We start from the raw sequence: 19,049 nt of genomic DNA on the forward strand, positions 1-19,049 counted from the left end.
TTCTACTATATTTCTGGTTATAGAACCACTTCATTCTTTTTTTATTGGCTAGAGCTTATCCCACTTCTAAGCCTGTCATTAAGGAACTTAGTCATTGTCTAAGGAAGAGATAGGAGATACAATCGGAAATCCTCCCGGGGACTTCTGTGTGCATTTTGTGCCAGAGTACAAAGGACAACCTTTTCTTGCCACTAGAGTTGCTTAATTGGGGCTAAATTTAAGGCTAAGATTGGATGTATTGAAGTCACTTGGAGAGAGGAGTAATAACCCTGGCTCCAAGTGTTATCCCTGAACTTTTCTATAACACAAGGAAATGTATTTCTTTCTTTTTTTTTTTTTTTACTTCAAGTAGGTTAAATTGGATTTTTTTTTCCCTTTTGCAAACAAAAGAATCGTGGTCAATATAAAAGAACATATAATGAGGAGTTGGGAAATCTGGATTTAGACTTAACAATGTCATACAATATATAATGACTCACTGAAAATCTCAAAGGCTCTATAGCGCTCAGTTTATTACTTGTCTAAAACAAGAGAAATACATGAGATTGGTAACTCACTGCCTTTATTTATCTTCAGACTCCCCTATGAAGATTGAAAAATAAAAGAGAGAGATGTTTGAGCTTCATGCCATGTTTTAATAATTGAAATCTAAATGAGTGTGGCTCAGGCAGGCACTTGGAATTTTTAAATATCCTTGGATGTTTCTGCCCAATAGCCAAAATAGGTAAATGCTAAACTAGATCACTTCTGTGGTCTTTCGATACACAATCCTCAATGCTCCATGAGTTTTACAGATCACACTGTCTGACTGAATCCTTAGCAATTGATAGAGTGACAAATGTAGGATTTGTACTCACTCTATTTTTATTTACTGGCCTATGATAATGGTTTAATATTAGGGGCAATAATGACAAATATGAATATTAACTATTTTCAACTAGGTATAAAGAAAACTCACTCCAATACATCAGTAGACATTTACTAGTGCAAATATCCATCACGGGGTGGCCTGCTACCCTAACCAACTCTTATCCCAGCAGTTAAGGGAATTCAAGGAGAATAATGTAGGAGTTAAGGAGGGAAATATGTAGGAAGGTTGTATTACACTTTTTGGCATCATTACAAAGATTTGTGGTGTTCAGAGGTGTGACATCTCCTTTGTCAGAGCACAGAGGTAAATTAGAGATGTTAGGCAAGCGATAGCACAAAGCCTTGGTGATCTTTCTTAAGAAAGTTTCTCCTGCCCCCAATTTCATTCTGTATAAAAGGTACATATTTCTGTCATTTATTTAATACATTTTATTTATTTCTTTGAGAGAGAAAGAGGTGGAGAGTGTGTGTGAGAGAGAATGGGCATGCCACTGCAAATGAACTCCAGATGCATGTGCCCCTCGTGCACCTGGCTAACGAGGGTCCTGGAGAATCGAACTGGGATCCTTTGGCTTTGCAGGCAAGCACCTTAACTGCTAAGCCATCTCTCCAGCCCTCTGTCATTTATTTAATAAAACCCCACAGAGATAAGTCTCATTAAACCAACAGATTTATGTCTATTTTCCTCTTTAGCATGCTTCATATGAATTTATTAGTCTGTTCATTGTTTTTCACAGGAATGCTAACAAGAGAGGCAGACCTGGAATCCTTTGTCTAGGAGACTGGTGTCTTGGTGCATTTTCAAATGCACCTCTCACTCCTCCCCGTGGTGGAAAATGCAGAGATGAACACACTGTCACCACGGGCACATACTTATCGTGTTAGCCTCCTGGGGGCTCCAGGACAGTGACAACAGAGGGGAGAAGAAGATGTAGTGTCCATTTGTAAAGGACTGGCAAAGACCTTCCGCAGGGAGAGGTGGGTGTATGGGGACAACCAAGTAGGTAGAATAGGGAGGAAAAGAGTAGACATTGTGCACCCGGGGAAATAACTATTTTTGAAATATTAGAGTATCTTGTCAACCTTGACTGTGTGTGTGTGTGTGTTTCAGATTCCCAGGAAACCAGGGTGACTAATTACAGGCAGTGACTGTCGTTGTCAAGATAGCTACATAATTAGAGCAACACAATATATGTCTCACTTGGAGACACCTCAGGTAGAGCTGCCAGGGTAGCCTTCCGCTAGAAAAGGTTAACAAAGTCAGAACAGTCAGCTGATGGGGAAGCTGAAGAATGTAACCAATGGCTTTGGTAGCAGAAGATATTCTGTCCTTTAAAGCAAAGGCTTTTCTTTTAGAAGTAAACCTAGCTGGAGCAGTCAAAGGAAAAAGGACTCCTCAGTTCTGCAGGAAAGTTGATGGGAAGAGGAATAGCTTCACCAAATTCCTATGCATTTGGGGGTTGGATTTCTTTTAATTATTTTTATTTATTTATTTGACAAAGAGAAGGAGGGAAGGGGAGAGAGAGAGCATGGGCACGCCAGGGCCTCCAGCCCCTGCAAACGAACTCCACACGCATGCACCCCATTGTGTATCTGGCTTAAATGGGTACTGGGGAATTGAATCTGGGTCCTTTGGCTTTGCAGCAAGTGTCTTAACTGCTAAGCCACCTCTCTAGCCCCAGGGGTTGGATTTTTAAAATCCTGTTTGCTCTTGGAATAAAAATTACTTCCCAGCACTCGGGAGACAGAGGTAGGAGGATCACCATGAGTTCGAGGCCACCCTGAGACTACATAGTGAATTCTAGGTCAGCCTGGGCCAGAGTGAGACTCTCCCTTGAAAAACAAACAAACAAAAACCCCAAAAAACAAAAAACAAAAAAAAATTACTTTGAGGTGAGGAGCAAGATTCTTTCTTTGGACTCATAGTTGGAACCTACTTTCACTTGTGTAAATTCCATGAGATGGCTTATGAAAGGCAGCTTGCTGTCTAAGCAGTCAGTGTTTTAATAAGCACAGAGTGAAATCATTTGAAAACAAAACCTTCATTTATGAAAGCATGTAGAAAGTAAGTATGTTGAATTATAGTGCTAATTGGAGGCATGCAGTGGTTTGTTTTATGTGTAAGAGATGCAGCTGTCTTTGGGTATCTGGTTCAGATTCACGGATGCTCAAATAGACATCCTAAATCCGAACAAAGGCATATGGTCAGAGTAATTGATTATTGTCATTTGTATGGTTTTGTTTTATGTCAAAATGTAGAAATTGCTCTCTTACTCTTACCACACATATTGGAGGAGCTTAAGCTAAAATGTATCTTTAACCTTTAATTTAATTGCATGCTTAAAATGATTTTCAGAATATGAGAAACCACCAAAGCAGCTTATGTGTCTGTGGAGCCTATGAACTGACTCTCCTTTTCTCTTTACCCTCTTCACTTTCTTCTCTCCCTTTTCATTTGCATGTTATATTTAGGAAATGAGTAAAAGGTGATAACTATGTGAAAATTAGGCTAAAATGAACTTTTGTTCAAGAGAGCACGATTTATCAGCCACAAATAGATATGATCTTTAAGTACTAGCACCATATCTTTGTCTGCATGGAAGGATAATTTTAGAAGTTAGATTTAAAAAAGAAGACTAACTCATTAGGGTTTCAATTGACTAAAGGCATTGGCCACATATGTAACTTTTTAAACTTTTCATTTCATACTCATTCTAACAATGCTCACATTCATTCTGTGCTTGAGCCAATGCTAAACCAATAGTCAACATTGTTGAAGGATTGTGTAACCTACCAGTAAGTCCAGGGAGAGCTAATGGAATGTTATTTGAAGCAAAATTACATTTATGGTTGTGATTTTAAAAAAATAGAAGTAGGGTCGGGGAGATGGCTAGGAGATCCAAGACACTTGCTTGCAAAGCCTGTAGGTCCAGGTTTGATTCTCCAATACCCACATAAACCCAGACCCACAAAGTGTCACATGCTTCCAGAGTTCATTTGCAGTGGCAAGAGAGACTCGTGTGCCCATTCTCTCTCTCTCTCAAATGAATAAATAAATAAATAAAAATACTATTAAAATAGAAGTAGCTAGAGTTTAAACTGTTGTGACCTATTGAGTTAAATTTAACATTTCTGGTTAAAACAGGCATGTTAATTACTTGTTTAAAAAGAAAAGTGAAAATGGCATTCTTCATAATTACAACCTTGTATTTGAAAGGACTTTGGCATAAAGTACCTTTGAGCATGTCCCATTTCTTTTATTGACCCCCCAACTCAGAAGTTGAGAAATTATTTCTATAAATCACTGAAAATAATTTCAAGCTTTTCCCACCTGTAAACAGGTTGGAAATGTTCTTTCATTGCCCAAGTATTCATTGAGACATTGGGGTAGATTTGTTGAGGAAAATACAGTGGTCTACCATAAAGAAACTCCAACTTTAGTCAAGAAGACTGTTTACAAATATACGTGAGCTAAATTTAGACATAAATCTAAATACTAAGAAAGTTAAACTCCACTGACAGACTTAAGAGTTTCCTTCAGAGAGTATTTGAAGTTTCAGTTGGGTAGTGAAGCATGATCAGAAATCTTACAAGCAATTAAGAATGTTCCAGTAAGGTGAAATGCCTGGGAAAATATATAAGTGTTTGAGAGCAACCAGCAAGTGGCCTGATTTAGCTAAAATTGGGATTGGAAGGTTAAAGGTCAACAACTAAAGAGGAGAAGGGAAAGATGGATAGAAGTCAGATGGATTGATCAGTGATTCTTACCATACATATCATGCCCCAAACACAAAAATGTGCAACATGGCTTGCAAGCTTCAGCCGCATGTCTCTCCCTCTACCTAAATCTTCAGATTAAGAAGTACTAAAGCAGCCAGGTGTGCTACTTTGAAAACAAAAGTACTAAACCATTAAAGGCTGTGGGGACACTGAAGTATTTTCAGTCAAAGACTGGTACAATAAGATGCAATTTTTTTTTTTCGGAAAGACTGTTCTTATAGCAGCATGGAACATTTTACTCGATCACCTCTCATATACCAGGTTTGAAGAGGGACTGAATAGAGTTCATAAGATGCACGGAACCCTCATCCAGCTCTCTCATTTTAAAGGCTGGCTCTCTCCCACAGCTAATCAAAACACATGAGTGGAAACGTCCAGTCTACAAGTAGCATGTGCATAAATCCCTGGGTTCCAGCCCAGCTTCTTTCACCTGTCACAGTTGACTTTCTTCCCAGCTCATGACCTTTCTGCTCACTGCCATTCTGATTAGGATTTCTCAGTTGGCAGCAAACTGCACAGAGTAATAATTAGTTACAAGCTGAATTTTGGCACAGCCTCAAGACTTTTCACATCAATGTGCACTTCTCATTCTAGATTTTCCTCTAGTGCTTTCAGCCAGTTTCAGACAGCAAGGCAAGTAGTGTCATCTCTGGGTGAAAGCTGACACAGGACTGAACAAAGGGAATGCTGGAAGTAAAGGTGCATTGCAGGAAGAATTGGTAGGACTCACCCTTGGATTCGGAGTATGAAGATGACAATGGTGACACCCAGGATTTCAACTCGACAGATGAGCTGCTTGGTAAATAAATAATTGGCTAAATGAAAAGGAAGGAGATGGGAAAGCAAGTTCATTTGAAGAAATCAGTTTATTTTTGACCTGCTAAGTTTGAGCCTTCTTTGGTTCATCAGGTTCAGTGCGCGTGTGATTCCCGTCTGTTACACAGTGATGAGTCCTGGGTTTGGACTCTGGCTTGCTTTGTCTTACACTGGCACACAGCCTTTGAATGAAAGCATCCATTCTTGTAGCTGCAACCACTACCTGCTTATGCACGCGTCTCTCTGCTTCTATTCTCTCCCCAGCCCAGCTTGGTAATAAAAACACAATGAATATTCAGTGAAGTATGTTTGAGTGAATCTCTCTTCCTTTAGTCCCCTTGTAGGTTTTCTAAAGTGTAAATATGAGCCTGGAGTTCATGACCATAGCCATCCTGGAGCTGAGATCCATTAGCATCATATTTTTTAAGATCTATTTTTTAAATTTATTTATTAGAGACATGCACACAGAGAGAATGGGCATGCCAGGGCCTTTAGCCACTGCAAATGAATTCCAGACACATGCGCCACCATGTGCATCTGGTTTATGTGGGATGTGAAGAATCAAACCTGGGTCCTTAGGCTGCACAGGCATGTACCTTAACCACTAAGCCATCTCTGCAGCCCCATTAGCATCATATTAATGAATAAAGTCTTAGCATGGATGAGTTTACTCACAGAGAATATGTGACTAGAGAAAAAAAAAAGATAATGGAAGACAGAACCTTGGATGTCAAGATTGCTAAAGAATTAAGCAGAATGAAGTAGGGTAAGTTACTGAGAAAGAGTGAAGAGGGACACAAGAGGTAAACAAGGAAATCTTTGTACCTTAGAGGTTAGATGACAGGGTCCCCGAGTGAAGTGGCCCTGGTGTTAGGGAAGAAAGTTATTAATGAACGCTGCAGCATGGATTCCCACTTACCAAGACTGCTGTATTCACAACCACTGTCAAATGTGCAACTTGCTGTCCATGGAATCCAAAACTGAGCTCCCTGCATGATACTAGCTCCTGAAAAGGCTGCTGTTGGTGGCAAGTGATTATGCTGGGCTTTTTCTACTCTGGAGGAACCAATAATTCATCCTGGCAGAAAAGACCTGTACGGGTCTGCTGTTTCTCACTGCAAGGCCTCAGCCAGCACTCCCGATAGGACATTTGAACCAAAGACATGGACTCTCACATAGTATCATTACAGATCAGGGACTCGCTTTCTAGCGGAAGAGTGGGAGAGGCCTATGCCTACGGAATCTGCTCTTCCCGTCTCGGTACATCACTCAGAAGTTCTTGGCGGATGGAAAAGGTTAGATCATTAGAACACTGTGTTAAAAGATACGGTGGTTTGGCGATGAACTGTTCTCCCTCCATAGGCTTGTGGGTGTGAGGACGCATGTGTTTGAACACTTGGTCTTTAGCTGATGGTGCCATCTTGGAGAGGTTGTGTAACCTTTACGAGGTTAGAGGCTCACTGGAGGGAGTGGGTCGCTAGGGGCGGACCTCGAGGGTTGTGAGCCTGGCATGACTTTCTGTCTGTTCTCTGTTTGCTGCGCGCTGTGACCACTGACCTCACCCACCTGCCTCCCTGCCTTCCTTCTGTGCCACCACGGGCTGCATTCCTTCTTAAACCTCAAGTCAAGGTAAGCTGTCTGTCCTCGATTGTTTCGGTCAGATACTTTGCCACTTTGGCAAGGAAAGTAACTTATACGAAAGGATAGCTTGGAGACAATACCAGGTCATCACTCACTTAACCAAAGAACTCAGTAAGGTACTTACTGTGTTCCCAGCAGGAAGAATTGAGGGGTCCACAATCAAAGGGCGCAAAAAGTGCTTGGCGCCACTCCCAAGAAACTGACATTGTGGGCTGGAGAGATGGCTTAGTGGTGAAGTGCTTGCCTGTGAAGCCTGAGGACCCCGGTTCGAGGCTCGATTCTCCAGGACCCACGTCAGCCAGATGCACAAGGGGGCGCACGCATCTGGAGTTCGGTTTGCAGTGGCTGGAAGCCCTGGCGCGCCTATTCTCTCTCTATATCTGCCTCTTTCTTTCTCTCTCTGTCGCTCTCAAATAAGTAAAAATAAACAAAAAAATAAAAATAAAAAGAAACTGACGTTGCCCTCCCTGTGAGAAATGAATGCTTCCCATCTCTACAACCATGATCTCTGCAGACTCAGAGGCCCTGATTCTATGTGGGGAAATACGTCCGCCAGGGAAGAAAGAACAAATTTGTTTTACTGTGAACTATGACCGCCATCTGAGCACCTCAAGTTCCTGGTGGCAGGTGAGAAGGACAATAACCATGTTGGCAGTGGAAATGGCCCTGAATTTCAGGAGAAGGCAAAGCAGCAGGATGCAAGCAGGGAGGGACATGTGTGGGGTCCCTGGTTCCTCAGGAGGCCATTGTGAACCTGAGCACGGTCTTGAGCAGCAGTGAGTGCCACGGGAAACACCCAGGAGACAGCTTTGGAGAACAGCTGTTTGTTCATCAGGGGACTGAGTTTTTATAAGCAGTTGAGAGAGAGCAGGAAGAGGATCCCTAAGGGGATCGGTGGGTTCAAAGGTTGCTTGCTGATGCCTAGGGACGTTCATTCCAGCCCATAGGGAGAGCCTCAGGTGATCTGTGTAGTGGTGGCAAAAGGTGTGGGGTACTAGTCGTGGGGGGATGAGCTGTGTGAAGGGTGCTGGCTAATACCATATAAGGAGTTTCCTCGGTAACTGGCCAAAGGTCACAGGGCAATGAGCAAGCCTAAGTCTAGGTGTGCTGAGCTGGGGAGGGCATGGCCTCCTATAGCCCCGGGCCCTTAGCTGTGCCTGGCATCTCAGGCCCTCGTTTTAACTCTCAGTGGAGCCCGGGGGCCCCTACCTGTGTCCAGCAGACATGTTGGAAACTTAGATGAGCCACCCTCATAGCATTGGGTGCTTCCAGACCCCTTTCTATAGTGGATGAAAAGCAGCAGCAACCCCATCCTACGGGACGACTCGGAGATGAGCTGCGTACTGGGGGACATGGGAATCTCGAGTGGCTAGTGGGGAAGGGCACGGTGGCATCGCTGGCAGCCTTGCCAGCGCTGGAGTAGCAGGGCTGTAATTCCTCAGGCGGATTTCTTGCTAAGTACCCCAATCAGACACAGCCCATTAGAGTCTGGGAAGTGCTGCTTTGGAAATACATATGCAGAAGGAGATCCAAGTGGCACCAGTTGTTCATGGCTACAGATGCTTTGAAGCACTGCCCAGATCCTTCTTGAATGACGGATTTATCGTTTCACTTACTATGCTGTTTGCAGACAACGTTAACCCTCAGCTGTTTTCCAGGCCAGTTTACTTGGGAGTATAAAAGCCTGAATATCTTGGTCCCTGACTTTCAATGTTTTTTCCAGCTCCAATCTTCTTGGGGTGTGCAAAGGGTAACATTGGACCTGGATTGTAGTCCCAATTCTCCCTCATTACAATCATGCTTCCTTTCTCTCCTTTCCATAGGTACTAACTAATCCCTTCTTTTTTTATTTCTTAATATTTTATTTATTTTGTGTTAATTTGAGAGGGAGACAGGAGAGAGAGAGAGAGACAGACAGACAGACAGAGAGTCAGACAGAAAGGGCATGCCAAGACCCCCCAGCCACCTTGTACGTCTGGCTTACGTGGGTACTGGGTACTGGGGAAATCAAACTGAGTCCTTAGCCTTCACAGGCAAGCTCTTAAACACCAAGCCATCTTCTCCAGCCTAAGGATTCTCCTCCTCCTCCTCCTTCTTCTTTTTTTAGTTTTTCGAGGTAGGGTCTTGCTGTAGCCCAGGCTGACCTGGAATTCATTATGTAGTCTCAGGGCGGTCTTGAACTCACAGCGATTTTCCTACCTTTGCCTCCCAAGTACTAGGATTAAATAGCCAGCTAGGATTCTTCTTAATAAGCCTCCAGCATGCTAAATTCATATTTTGCCCTGAGGCTCCCAACCTGTGGTACTTCCCTAATACTCAGCCCTGGATGAGAATTCTCTTCACACCACTATTCCTTGTTCACTCAGAGCTGGGATAACCATCCTCCCTAGGGAATCTCCAGCTTTTGGTTTCATCTCATGAAGTCCTTTGGTCATGGGAACAACTTCCGGGTGGAGGTGCATTAGACCTGACATTGTCTGTGAGTCAGTCTTGATCCTCCACGTTCCCCCACTACCACTCTCACTGGGGACTGAAGGCTCATAATGGCCTGCGACTCTGTCCAGGGGTGACAGCTTGCTCTGAGCACTCAAGCAATGAAAGCTCATATTTATTAAATATTCACTGCAGCAGAAACATGAAGCTACCATCTGGAAGTTTACAGAGATGTGTTCTTTCCCCTCAAACAAACATATGCAGGACAGAAGTTCCCCTTGGGAGCAAAAGAGCCTTTTCGTTTTCCCCACACATCACATGCTTCTTTTCCTTTCAGAAGCAACATTCAGAGGGGACGACTATCCTGCACCGCAGCCTCTGCGTCCTTCTCCTTCCCAACCCTAGGAGCGGACGTCCAGCAGTGGTCTTCTCATACGTTTCCTACCCAGGCCCAGGAACGGAGTGGCGTCTGTGATCTCCTTTGCATGGAGGGTCAGACGAGAAGGACTCTGTCAACCAGAGTGCACAGGGGCAAGCACTAGTCACCCAGCCAAAGTCTATATGTGAAGGAATTCTGCAAGGAAGGGTGACCCTCAGAAACTATTTTCACTGCACTGTATCTGACCATGGTGTGGTGGAGGGTGACAGGGCTCAGAATTCTGGCCCTGCATGAGCAAAGACTACTCAACATTTTACATCTTTACACACGTGCTATCTGTAAAGGTCAAATTCCACAGCAACCCTTCCCCAGACACCACTTGCTAGATATATATATATATATCTATATATATATATATACACACACACACATATTTTATATCACCTACTAGAGTAATAATTCTAATTTCACCCAGGTGGTGGATGGGAGAGGCGGTGCTAGGACCTTTTACTTGTTGGGAAAATAAGAATACTCAGCCAGACAGCTATGTAGTTTCTCATTTGGGTCAAATGAAAGCATATGAGTTCATTTCATAAAGGTGGAAACACTAAACCAGTGAGCTCAATCATATAGCCCATACATGCTTGGTTTGGTTAGGACTATTTTTTGTTGTTGTTGTTCAAGGTAGGGTCTCACTCTAGCCCAGGCTGACCTGGAATTTACTCTGTAGTCTCAGGGTGGCCTTGAACTCATGGCGATCCTCCTTCCTCTGCCTCCCGAGTGCTGGGATTAAAGGCGTGCGCCACCACGCCCGGCAGGACTGTTTTAAATTTAGTGCCCTCAGGTGAATGATAGTCTTCAACAAGTCAACATTTGTCAGGCCTCCCTCATTAATTTACATAGGATGCTGGGTCCTGATGATTTTTGAGTTGATAATCTTGCTTAAGCAAATATAAACATTACTATTATCTGTGCTTTAAAAAAACTCTATTATTATGGGCCGGAGAGATGGCTTAGCACTTAGGATGCTTGCCTGTGAAGGCTTATGACCCATGTTGACTCTCCAGGTCTCATATAAGCCAGATGCAGTGACACAAGCATGCAGTGTCACACATGCACACAAGGGGGCACATGTGTCTGGAGTTTGTGTGCAGAGGCTGGAGGTCTTGTCACCAACTCTCTCTTCACATAAAAAATGGCCAGTCTATTGGTTTTACCTCCGAAACACCCCTCTATTATAGTAGAACATGCATCATTATCAATGTCTAATAAATTATAGATAAATTTTTATATATTAACTTCAAATACATTCTACTTGTCAATAAACTCGCTGAGAATAAATACAGTATCTTATTCATTACTTTATCTCCAAAACCAAAGACAGTGTTTGGATCATTGTAAATGCTTGGTAAATATTTGTTGATCCTAATTGAACCAGATGGGAAAGAAGTGGGTCATTATAACAGGCTAGATGTTAAACAGAAGCAGAACATGAAGATGGGAAAAATAAATAGTAAAACAAGCATGGAAATTAGTGACCAGATAGAAGCTGGATTTGCACTCATTAAAGAAAAAAGAAAGCCATGGAAACACCAAAGACCAAATACCAATTAGACACAGGGCAATCTCCATGACAGCTTAGACTCCAGGGGATAAAGTTCTGGGAGGGGAAAAAAAAAACAAACAAACAAATGGAAGAGATGTGTTAAAGACAAAACCCAACAAATATGGGACTAGATATGCCCCACATTAAGAAAGCAGTGACTCTGTGTTGATGTTTAGCAAACAATATCAGGCAGCGTCAGTTAAACAAGTCCTGGCCTTGCTGGAGGTCACACATTACATGTGTCGTGTGCCCAATTTAGGATTATAAAAGCAGCTGCTCCTAATGCTGTCATGCGATGCTTGTCTCAAGAAGATAGTGTTCAGCTTGACTCTACTGTGTAAGCCAAGGGCCTGAGTTAGGATTATTATGCTACTTGACACAGTCCGCCAGTAGATTGGACAAGATAGTGAAATTCTGTCAGCATCTAAACTTGTTTTTGGCATGTGTGTTCATATGTGCTTGTATGTACGAGACTGCATGTATGTATGCAGGCAGTCTAAAGGTTGATATACATGTCTTCCCTTCAAAAATATTTTAATTAAATTATTTATTTATTTATTTATGGCAAAGAGAGAATGGGCACACCAGGGCCTCCTACCCATCCAGATGCATGTGCCACTTTGTGCATCTGACTTTACAGTGGGTACTGGGCAATCAAACTTGGGTCGTTCATTAAGCTTTGCAGACAAGCTCCTGAGATCTAGCTCTCACAGTTAGGCTCGACTAGCTGGTCAACAAGCACTAGGTATTTTCTTGTCTCTGTCTCCACGGCACTGGGATTATAGGTACACACCACTATGCCTGGCTTTTTTAACGTGGGACCTGAGGATCTGAACTAAGTTCCTCAAGCTCACATAGCAAACGCTACCCACTGAGCCGTCTCCCCAGCCCCTGCCTCCAAATTTTCTCTTTCCTTTGGGTTTTCAAATGTGACTTCCCAGGACCTTTTTGTTTTCCCTGAGCAGGAAGCCACAACCTTGACTGAAGCATAAGCCATCGGCAAGCTATGCTCAACTACCGAGCTGGATCTCTTTTGCCTTCCAGACTGCAACTTCCTCCTGCCTCAACTCTTACCGCATTAGATGTGTCCCTTATTTACAGGGCCCCCCACTTAATTTTCAAAGTGAATTGCAAGTCTAACTCCCAGGATCCATTCCGTCTGCCCATGGTAGCCTCTGGCTTGTTCATGCGTAGTCAGGCCTATGCGTTACCCTTTCTCCACTAGGCTAATTTTCATATCCTCACACTCTGGTTTTTCTGAATCTGAAACTTTCCTTTTTCTTATTTCAAAGGGACTCCTCACTTTGCTCACGAATCATTTTAATTTTGAACATTGGGGTTACGTGCAGTTTTATGGAAATTCTGTCATTGGACTGCAGTCACTCAAGATACCATTGACTGAAATGTGACTTACATACCTGGGAATATGAGCTTGCCGCTTTGAGAAGGACATCAATCCTGTGATGGGGAAGAAAGGTTCATATGTCTGGATGACCACCGTGTTGGTCGGTCATCAGTTGGAGGATAGCTGTCATAGCAAATTTGCTTTTCCTCTGAGCAAGGGCCAGCCAACTATAGCCTTTCCGTCAAACCGCCTGTTGCCTGTTTGGGTAAATGCCATTTTTATTTTGACACAGCCAGGTTCATTTGTTTACGTGTTACTCACAGGTGCTTTCATGCTATAATGGCCTTGCTGAATAGCTACAACAGCTACCGTATGGGTCAGACAAGCCTCAAATTAAAATTTAGTGTCAAGCCCTGTACAGAAAATATTTGCCAACCTGACCTAGAGCACACTTGCTTGTTTTGGCTTGTGTAACCCCTTCCTCAGACTGTAGCCTGTAGGGCTGCATATTTTCCCCACTGCAACTTGTAAAGCACTCCGGAGAAGGCTTGGGTTTCTGATGAAATGAGAGGCATTCGTCCAAGAAACATTTTTAAGTACACCAGATGAGCAGCAAAAGCTAGAGACAATTTATATTTTATGTGGTAGGAAGGCCATTTCCATGTCTTTTCCTTTCAATACATTGTTGTGTGTGCGTTTTGATTTTTATAAAGTGCTTTTCTACAAAGACTCTCCCACAAACTTTCCCGAAGGGGTTTTAAGGAGTCGCGGGCTCTGGGGAAAGGCTGCAGCTTGTGTTCCTCTGTGGGGCCTGGCATGGAGGAGATGCCTGAGAGACAGCAAACGGATGCTGAATAAATGAGTTTCCTCTTCTGGTTGCAAGTAATTTTATTTGAAATATGTTGTTTGAAAACATATGTAAACTTGAATTTCACAATGTTCATAGCTGCACAGTTAATTAAGGAACACCAGACATATGTTTGTTTGCAGAACACCTGCAGATCTGCAAGGGGATCAACCACAGGCCGAGGCTGATACAACGAACTGTTCAGACCATTTTGGTGTCTTGTGAAGGATCCCAGAACCCCGAGATCATTACAACAGGATGAATGTAGGCAATCTCCACTTAGAAAACAGGCTGTGTTTCAGAAGGTGGTTTGTAAGGAAAGCCTTTAGCCTACAATTCTACTTTATAGAAAATCCTGTGAGAAATGGCTAGATGCTTGCCCAAAGATCTCTTAGAGGGAAAGGAGCTGGAGAGGAAAAGGAATCAGGATTCAATAAATTCTAGTGAATTGGGACCCTGCCCTGGTGATACTCAAACTGCAGCCTGATTCAACTTCATCCTTGGCTTAGCGGTTAAGGCATTTGCCTGCAAAGTCAAACGATCCTGGTTTGACTCTCCAGGACCCACGTAAGCCAGATGCACAAGGGGCACATGCATCTGGAGTTCGTCTGCAATGGAAGAAGGCCCTAGAATGCCCATTCTTTCCCTCCTTCTCTTTCTGCCTCTTTCTCTCTCAAATAAATAAATAAATAAATAAAATATATTTAAAAAAAAGAGCAGCAGCTTCCTGGTTCTTCCTAATTCTTTCCTCAAACCACCCCTCCTATCTCCCATCTTTGCATGGTGCCCCAGGGCATCCAGCCACTGGAGCAGACTCCAGACACATGTGACCCCGTGTGCATCTGGCTTATGTGGGTTCTGGGGAATCAAACATGGCTCCTTGGGCTTCGCAGGCAAACGCCTTAACCATTAAGCCATCCCTCCAGCCCCAAGCTCTCCTTTCATGGTTTCTTCTCTCTGGCTAGGGAGAGGGGAGCTCCTCTTGGCTTGGTAGCTTTCCTACCGTTTTTTGTTTTCCCTCTTGTCTCAACTCTCCTTTAATAAATCCTTCGTAATTTGTCCTTCTCTGTGTCTGCATTTCAGAGCCGCTGGCGATGGACTTCTAAACTCATCCAGAACCCAGACTCTCTCTCTCCCTCACCACTATGGAGATCCAATCCCACCACGGGCTTTCGCGTAATTACCTGACTTGGGCAGTGATTCTTTTATTGCCGAGTCTGAATACATGAGTTTCCTCTTCTGGTTGCTTTTCCCTTGTTGTTTGTTTAACCTGTAAGCTAGGAGGAAGTCATGTGTGTCCTAATTAAATGTGATCATGTGATCAGCTGATTCTGACTATTCCTGGCACATAGTAAGTATTTCTCAAACTTCATTTTCTCTTTTCCTAAGCACTTGGTAGAGTTTATATTTGAAAGCCCTTGTTTTCCCCAACTCTCCCTCCCCCTAGAGCTCAGTGATCTAAGTCACTTTCCAGGTCGGTGTGTCTCATTTCCCAACCGGCACCAGGGCTGCAGAGTAATTAAAAACGCTCCTTTGTCTAATGCATCAGATCTTGGCGACCTGTGGGGAAGGAAGCCCTCTGATTGGATTTACATACACTAAGGTGGTGATGACTTGGCTCCCCTAAAATTGTTTCCAAAAAGACTCACATGAATCACAAGTAATCAAATTAAGATGCAGGCAGAGGAGGGAAAGGGCCGTCTCTGTGTCTACTTCTAGAATGGCCTCCCAGCTTGTCACCCCAGGGGAGCTGCTGGGGGGGGGTGTCATTGTGCAGCCAGAGATTCCCTGGGAGGAAAGGGCTCTGGACATTGGTATGAGTAAGCCAAGGTGCATTTTTCAGGGGAGGAGAGTGTTTCACAGCCATCACATCCCGAGTGATCATCCGTGATGACAGAGCGGTTCGAACCGCAGCTCTGCAGCCGATTTCACAGTCTCTGTCTACAGAACTGTGGACTCTCCGAGTCACTCCGGGCTGCCGCTCAGTCCTCACTGCACGGCCCTCGGCCCTCGGTGTTGAGTGGAAAGGAAGGCAGACAGCACGTGGAAGACACTGCCTGTTTCTCCCTGGGAATTGTTTAGAACATAATTTTCCTATATAGAAGGTGAATTCCCACTGGAGAAAGTTCAGAAGAATATGAAGAAGAAAGAGAAAGGATGGTTGTCATTTTAGGAGCTGTGTGGCTACTATTTATTTATTTATTTGACAGAGAAAGGTGGGGAGTGGAGGGGAGAGAGAGAGAGAGATTGAGAGAGAGAGAGAGAGGGAGAGAGAGAGAGAGAGAGAGAGAGAGAGAGGGAGAGAATGGGTGCGCCAGGGCCTCTAGCCACTGCAAAAGAAATCCAGACTCATGCGCCCCCTTGTGCACCTGGCTATCATGGGTCCTGGGGAATTGAACCTGGGCTCTTTGGTTTTGCAGGCAAATGCCTTAACTGCTAAGCCATTCCCCAAGCCCTTTGTGGCTATTATTGAAAAGCAGTTTCTTCACTTTTAAAATTTGCATACTAGGGGCTGAGAAGGTGGATCACTGGTTAAGGGCACTTGCTGGTTAGGTCTAATTCCTTGGCTGCTTATTACAAAGCCAGATGTAAATTTGACTGCTGTGACAAGAGACCCTGATACACACACACACACACACACACACACACACACACACACACATACTTTAAAAAAAAATTAAAGGGCATACTAATAGTAACTCTGCTATATGGTTGACACTTTTAATAAAGCTACTTTGTTACTCATGTGCCTGGGTTCCTTTGTCTACAAACTGGAACAGTTTCCCATAATATTGTTTTATTATGTAGTTCTTCCTTTTCCCATTGGGATGAGTATTTATTCAACCAGTCCTCAAGAATTAAGAATCACTTACTGGGTTTTAAACAGGAAGGGTCATGAAACTAAATTTTTAAAAAATTATTTATTAGATATATTGAGAGAAAGAGGCAGAGAGAGAGAGAGACAGAGAGAGGGAGAAAGAGAGAGAGAGGGAGAGAAGGAGAGGGAGAGAGAGAATGGGCACACCAGAGCCTCTAATCACTGCAAATGAATTCCAGATGCATGTGTCACTTTGTGCATCTAGCTTACATGGGTACAGGGGAATTGAACCTGGGTCCTTAGGCCAGGTGCCTAAGAGAAAGTGCCTTAACTGGCCTTTTTTTTTTTTTTTTAAATGAGAGAGAGAGAATTGGCACACCAGGGCCTCCAGCTATTGCAATTTAATTACAAACGCGTGCGCCCCCTTGTGGGCATGTGCAACCTTGCAAGCTTGTGTTACTTTGTGCATCTGGCTTACTTGGGACCTGGAGAGTTAACAGGAATCCTTAGGCTTCACATCAAGCACCTTAGCTGCTAAGCCATCTCCATGAAACTAAATTTTTTTATTCAGAGGTCTCAAGTACAAATTCCTCCCAGATTAGGCAGGTAATGTAGGAAGAAAAGTGCTGGGTAACTGATGGGTCTGCAGCAGAATGGAAGAGCCTGCTTTCTCTAAACGATTTCCCACTTTTCTTTTGAGGAGAGAGAGAGAGAGACAGAGACAGAGACAGAGAAAGCACTTCCTCATCTCACTTGCAACATTTGGTCATGCTTTTATACTGGAGAATAAAAAACCCTGCATGTTTAGAAAAGCACAAATTAAAATCAACGGTTTTCTGAAGTTCTCAAAATGTCCAGGATTCAGTATCCTACAAAAACAATTTCCCTAAGAAGCTCAGTTGACTGGTCCACCATGACAGTCATTAGGCCTACAGAATATGGCATCACTCCTTTTTGCCTCCACACACTCCACAGTCCAACCATCCAATTTCTCTTCACTTCCCTTTCCTCTCTTTTCCCTCTCCTTTCCTTTCTCCCTCTTCTCCCCTCTCCACTGCTTTCTTCTTTCCTTCCGGCTTCCTTTCCTTCTGTTTCTCTTCTCCTTGCCTTCTTTCCTTTTTCTTCCTTCCTTTCCTCCCTCCTTTCCTCCCTCCCTCTCTTTCTTATTTTTTTCTTTCATATAGGGTCTTCTAGCCCAGGATAGCCTTGAACTTCCTATGAAGTCAAGGGTGATTTTGATCTTCAAATCCTCCTGTCCTCACCTCCTGAATGCTGGGTATTTTCATGCCACAGTGGGAATGGAACCCAGGGCTCATGCATGCATGAGTTACATTTCCAACCCACTGTGACCATGAAGTTGCTTATTTCCCATGGCCATACCTGTGTTCCCATCTTGTATGGGCCTGTGTCACCTAGGAAGCTGGACCCCATCGTACAGTATTATGATGAAGTACTCCTCTGATCCAACTGGCCCGTACAACAGAGCTGATATGAAAAAGGGAAATGGAAAGAAGGTCACATGGACCTGTAACCCTGCAGTTTGCTGACACTGGAGAGTTATTTCTTTGATTAGTGTTATTGCTTTTGTAATGCTTCAAATATTTCACTGCACTCTTTTATTGCTTCATGGTTTCTGATGAGAAATCCAGTGTAGTTCTCTTCTCTTTCTCTCTCCCTCCCTCCTTATTCCCCTCCCTCCTCTCCTCCATTCTCTTGATGTAAACATGGCAATGCTGACCTCCATGTTCCATACAGATTGGAGCAGTAATGGGAGTTATGCCCTTCTGGTCATCACTAGCTCTAGAGCTTATCATACAGCAGCTCAGCTTCGTTGAATGAACCTTCCCCTGATGCCCTGTTTTCTATCTGTCAGATTGAACATAGAGTAAGTTATTAGCCTCTATTCTCTATCCCTTTGTGTTTTTTAATTTTTTTTTATTTATTTGTTACTTATGAGAGAGAGAGAGAGAGAGAGAATGAGCATACCAGAGTCTCTAGCCACTTCATACAAACTCCAGATGTATGTGCCACCTTGTGTATCTGGCTTATGTGGGTCCTGGGAAATCAAACTTGGATCCTTAGGCATTGCAGGCAAGCACCTTAATGGCTAAGCCATCTCTCCAGGCCTGACTTTGTTTTTTGAAACAGAAGTTTACTCTGTAATCTAGGCTGTCCTGGAACTCACTACATAGGCAAAGCTGGTCTCAAATTCGTAGCCATCTTCCTGCACCTTGGGTGTTTGGATTACAACATGAGCCACCATATCCAGCTCTCTCTCTCTCTCTCTGTTGTGTGTGTGTGTGTGTGTGTGTGTGTGTGTGTGTGTGTGTGTGTGTGTGTGTGTGATGTATGTTGTACACACATGTGTGTGCAAATGCATGTGTCCCATGAATATGTGTGTGGAGGCCAGGACATCAGGTGTTCTCTTATCACACATCTGGGTACTTCTTGAGCAGGAGTTTCTCTCTCAATCCAGAGCTGTCATTGGTCAGTGTAGCTCTATGTATTCTTAAG

General features: G+C 43.5%; 1 long non-coding RNA gene across 2 annotated transcripts in view; it reads left to right on the plus strand.

Annotated features, from left to right (window-relative positions):
• LOC123455328 overlaps positions 1-10,960 on the plus strand; it is a 35,610-nt gene extending 24,650 nt beyond the window's left edge. For both annotated transcript variants that reach the window (XR_006633840.1, XR_006633841.1), the window contains exon 3: positions 9,878-10,960. This is a non-coding gene — a long non-coding RNA (uncharacterized LOC123455328). The remainder of the gene's footprint in view (positions 1-9,877) is intronic.
• The last annotated feature ends 8,089 nt before the right edge of the window (positions 10,961-19,049 follow it).

Source organism: Jaculus jaculus, chromosome 16 (genome assembly GCF_020740685.1).
Source record: "Jaculus jaculus isolate mJacJac1 chromosome 16, mJacJac1.mat.Y.cur, whole genome shotgun sequence".
Lineage (NCBI taxonomy): Eukaryota > Metazoa > Chordata > Mammalia > Rodentia > Dipodidae > Jaculus > Jaculus jaculus.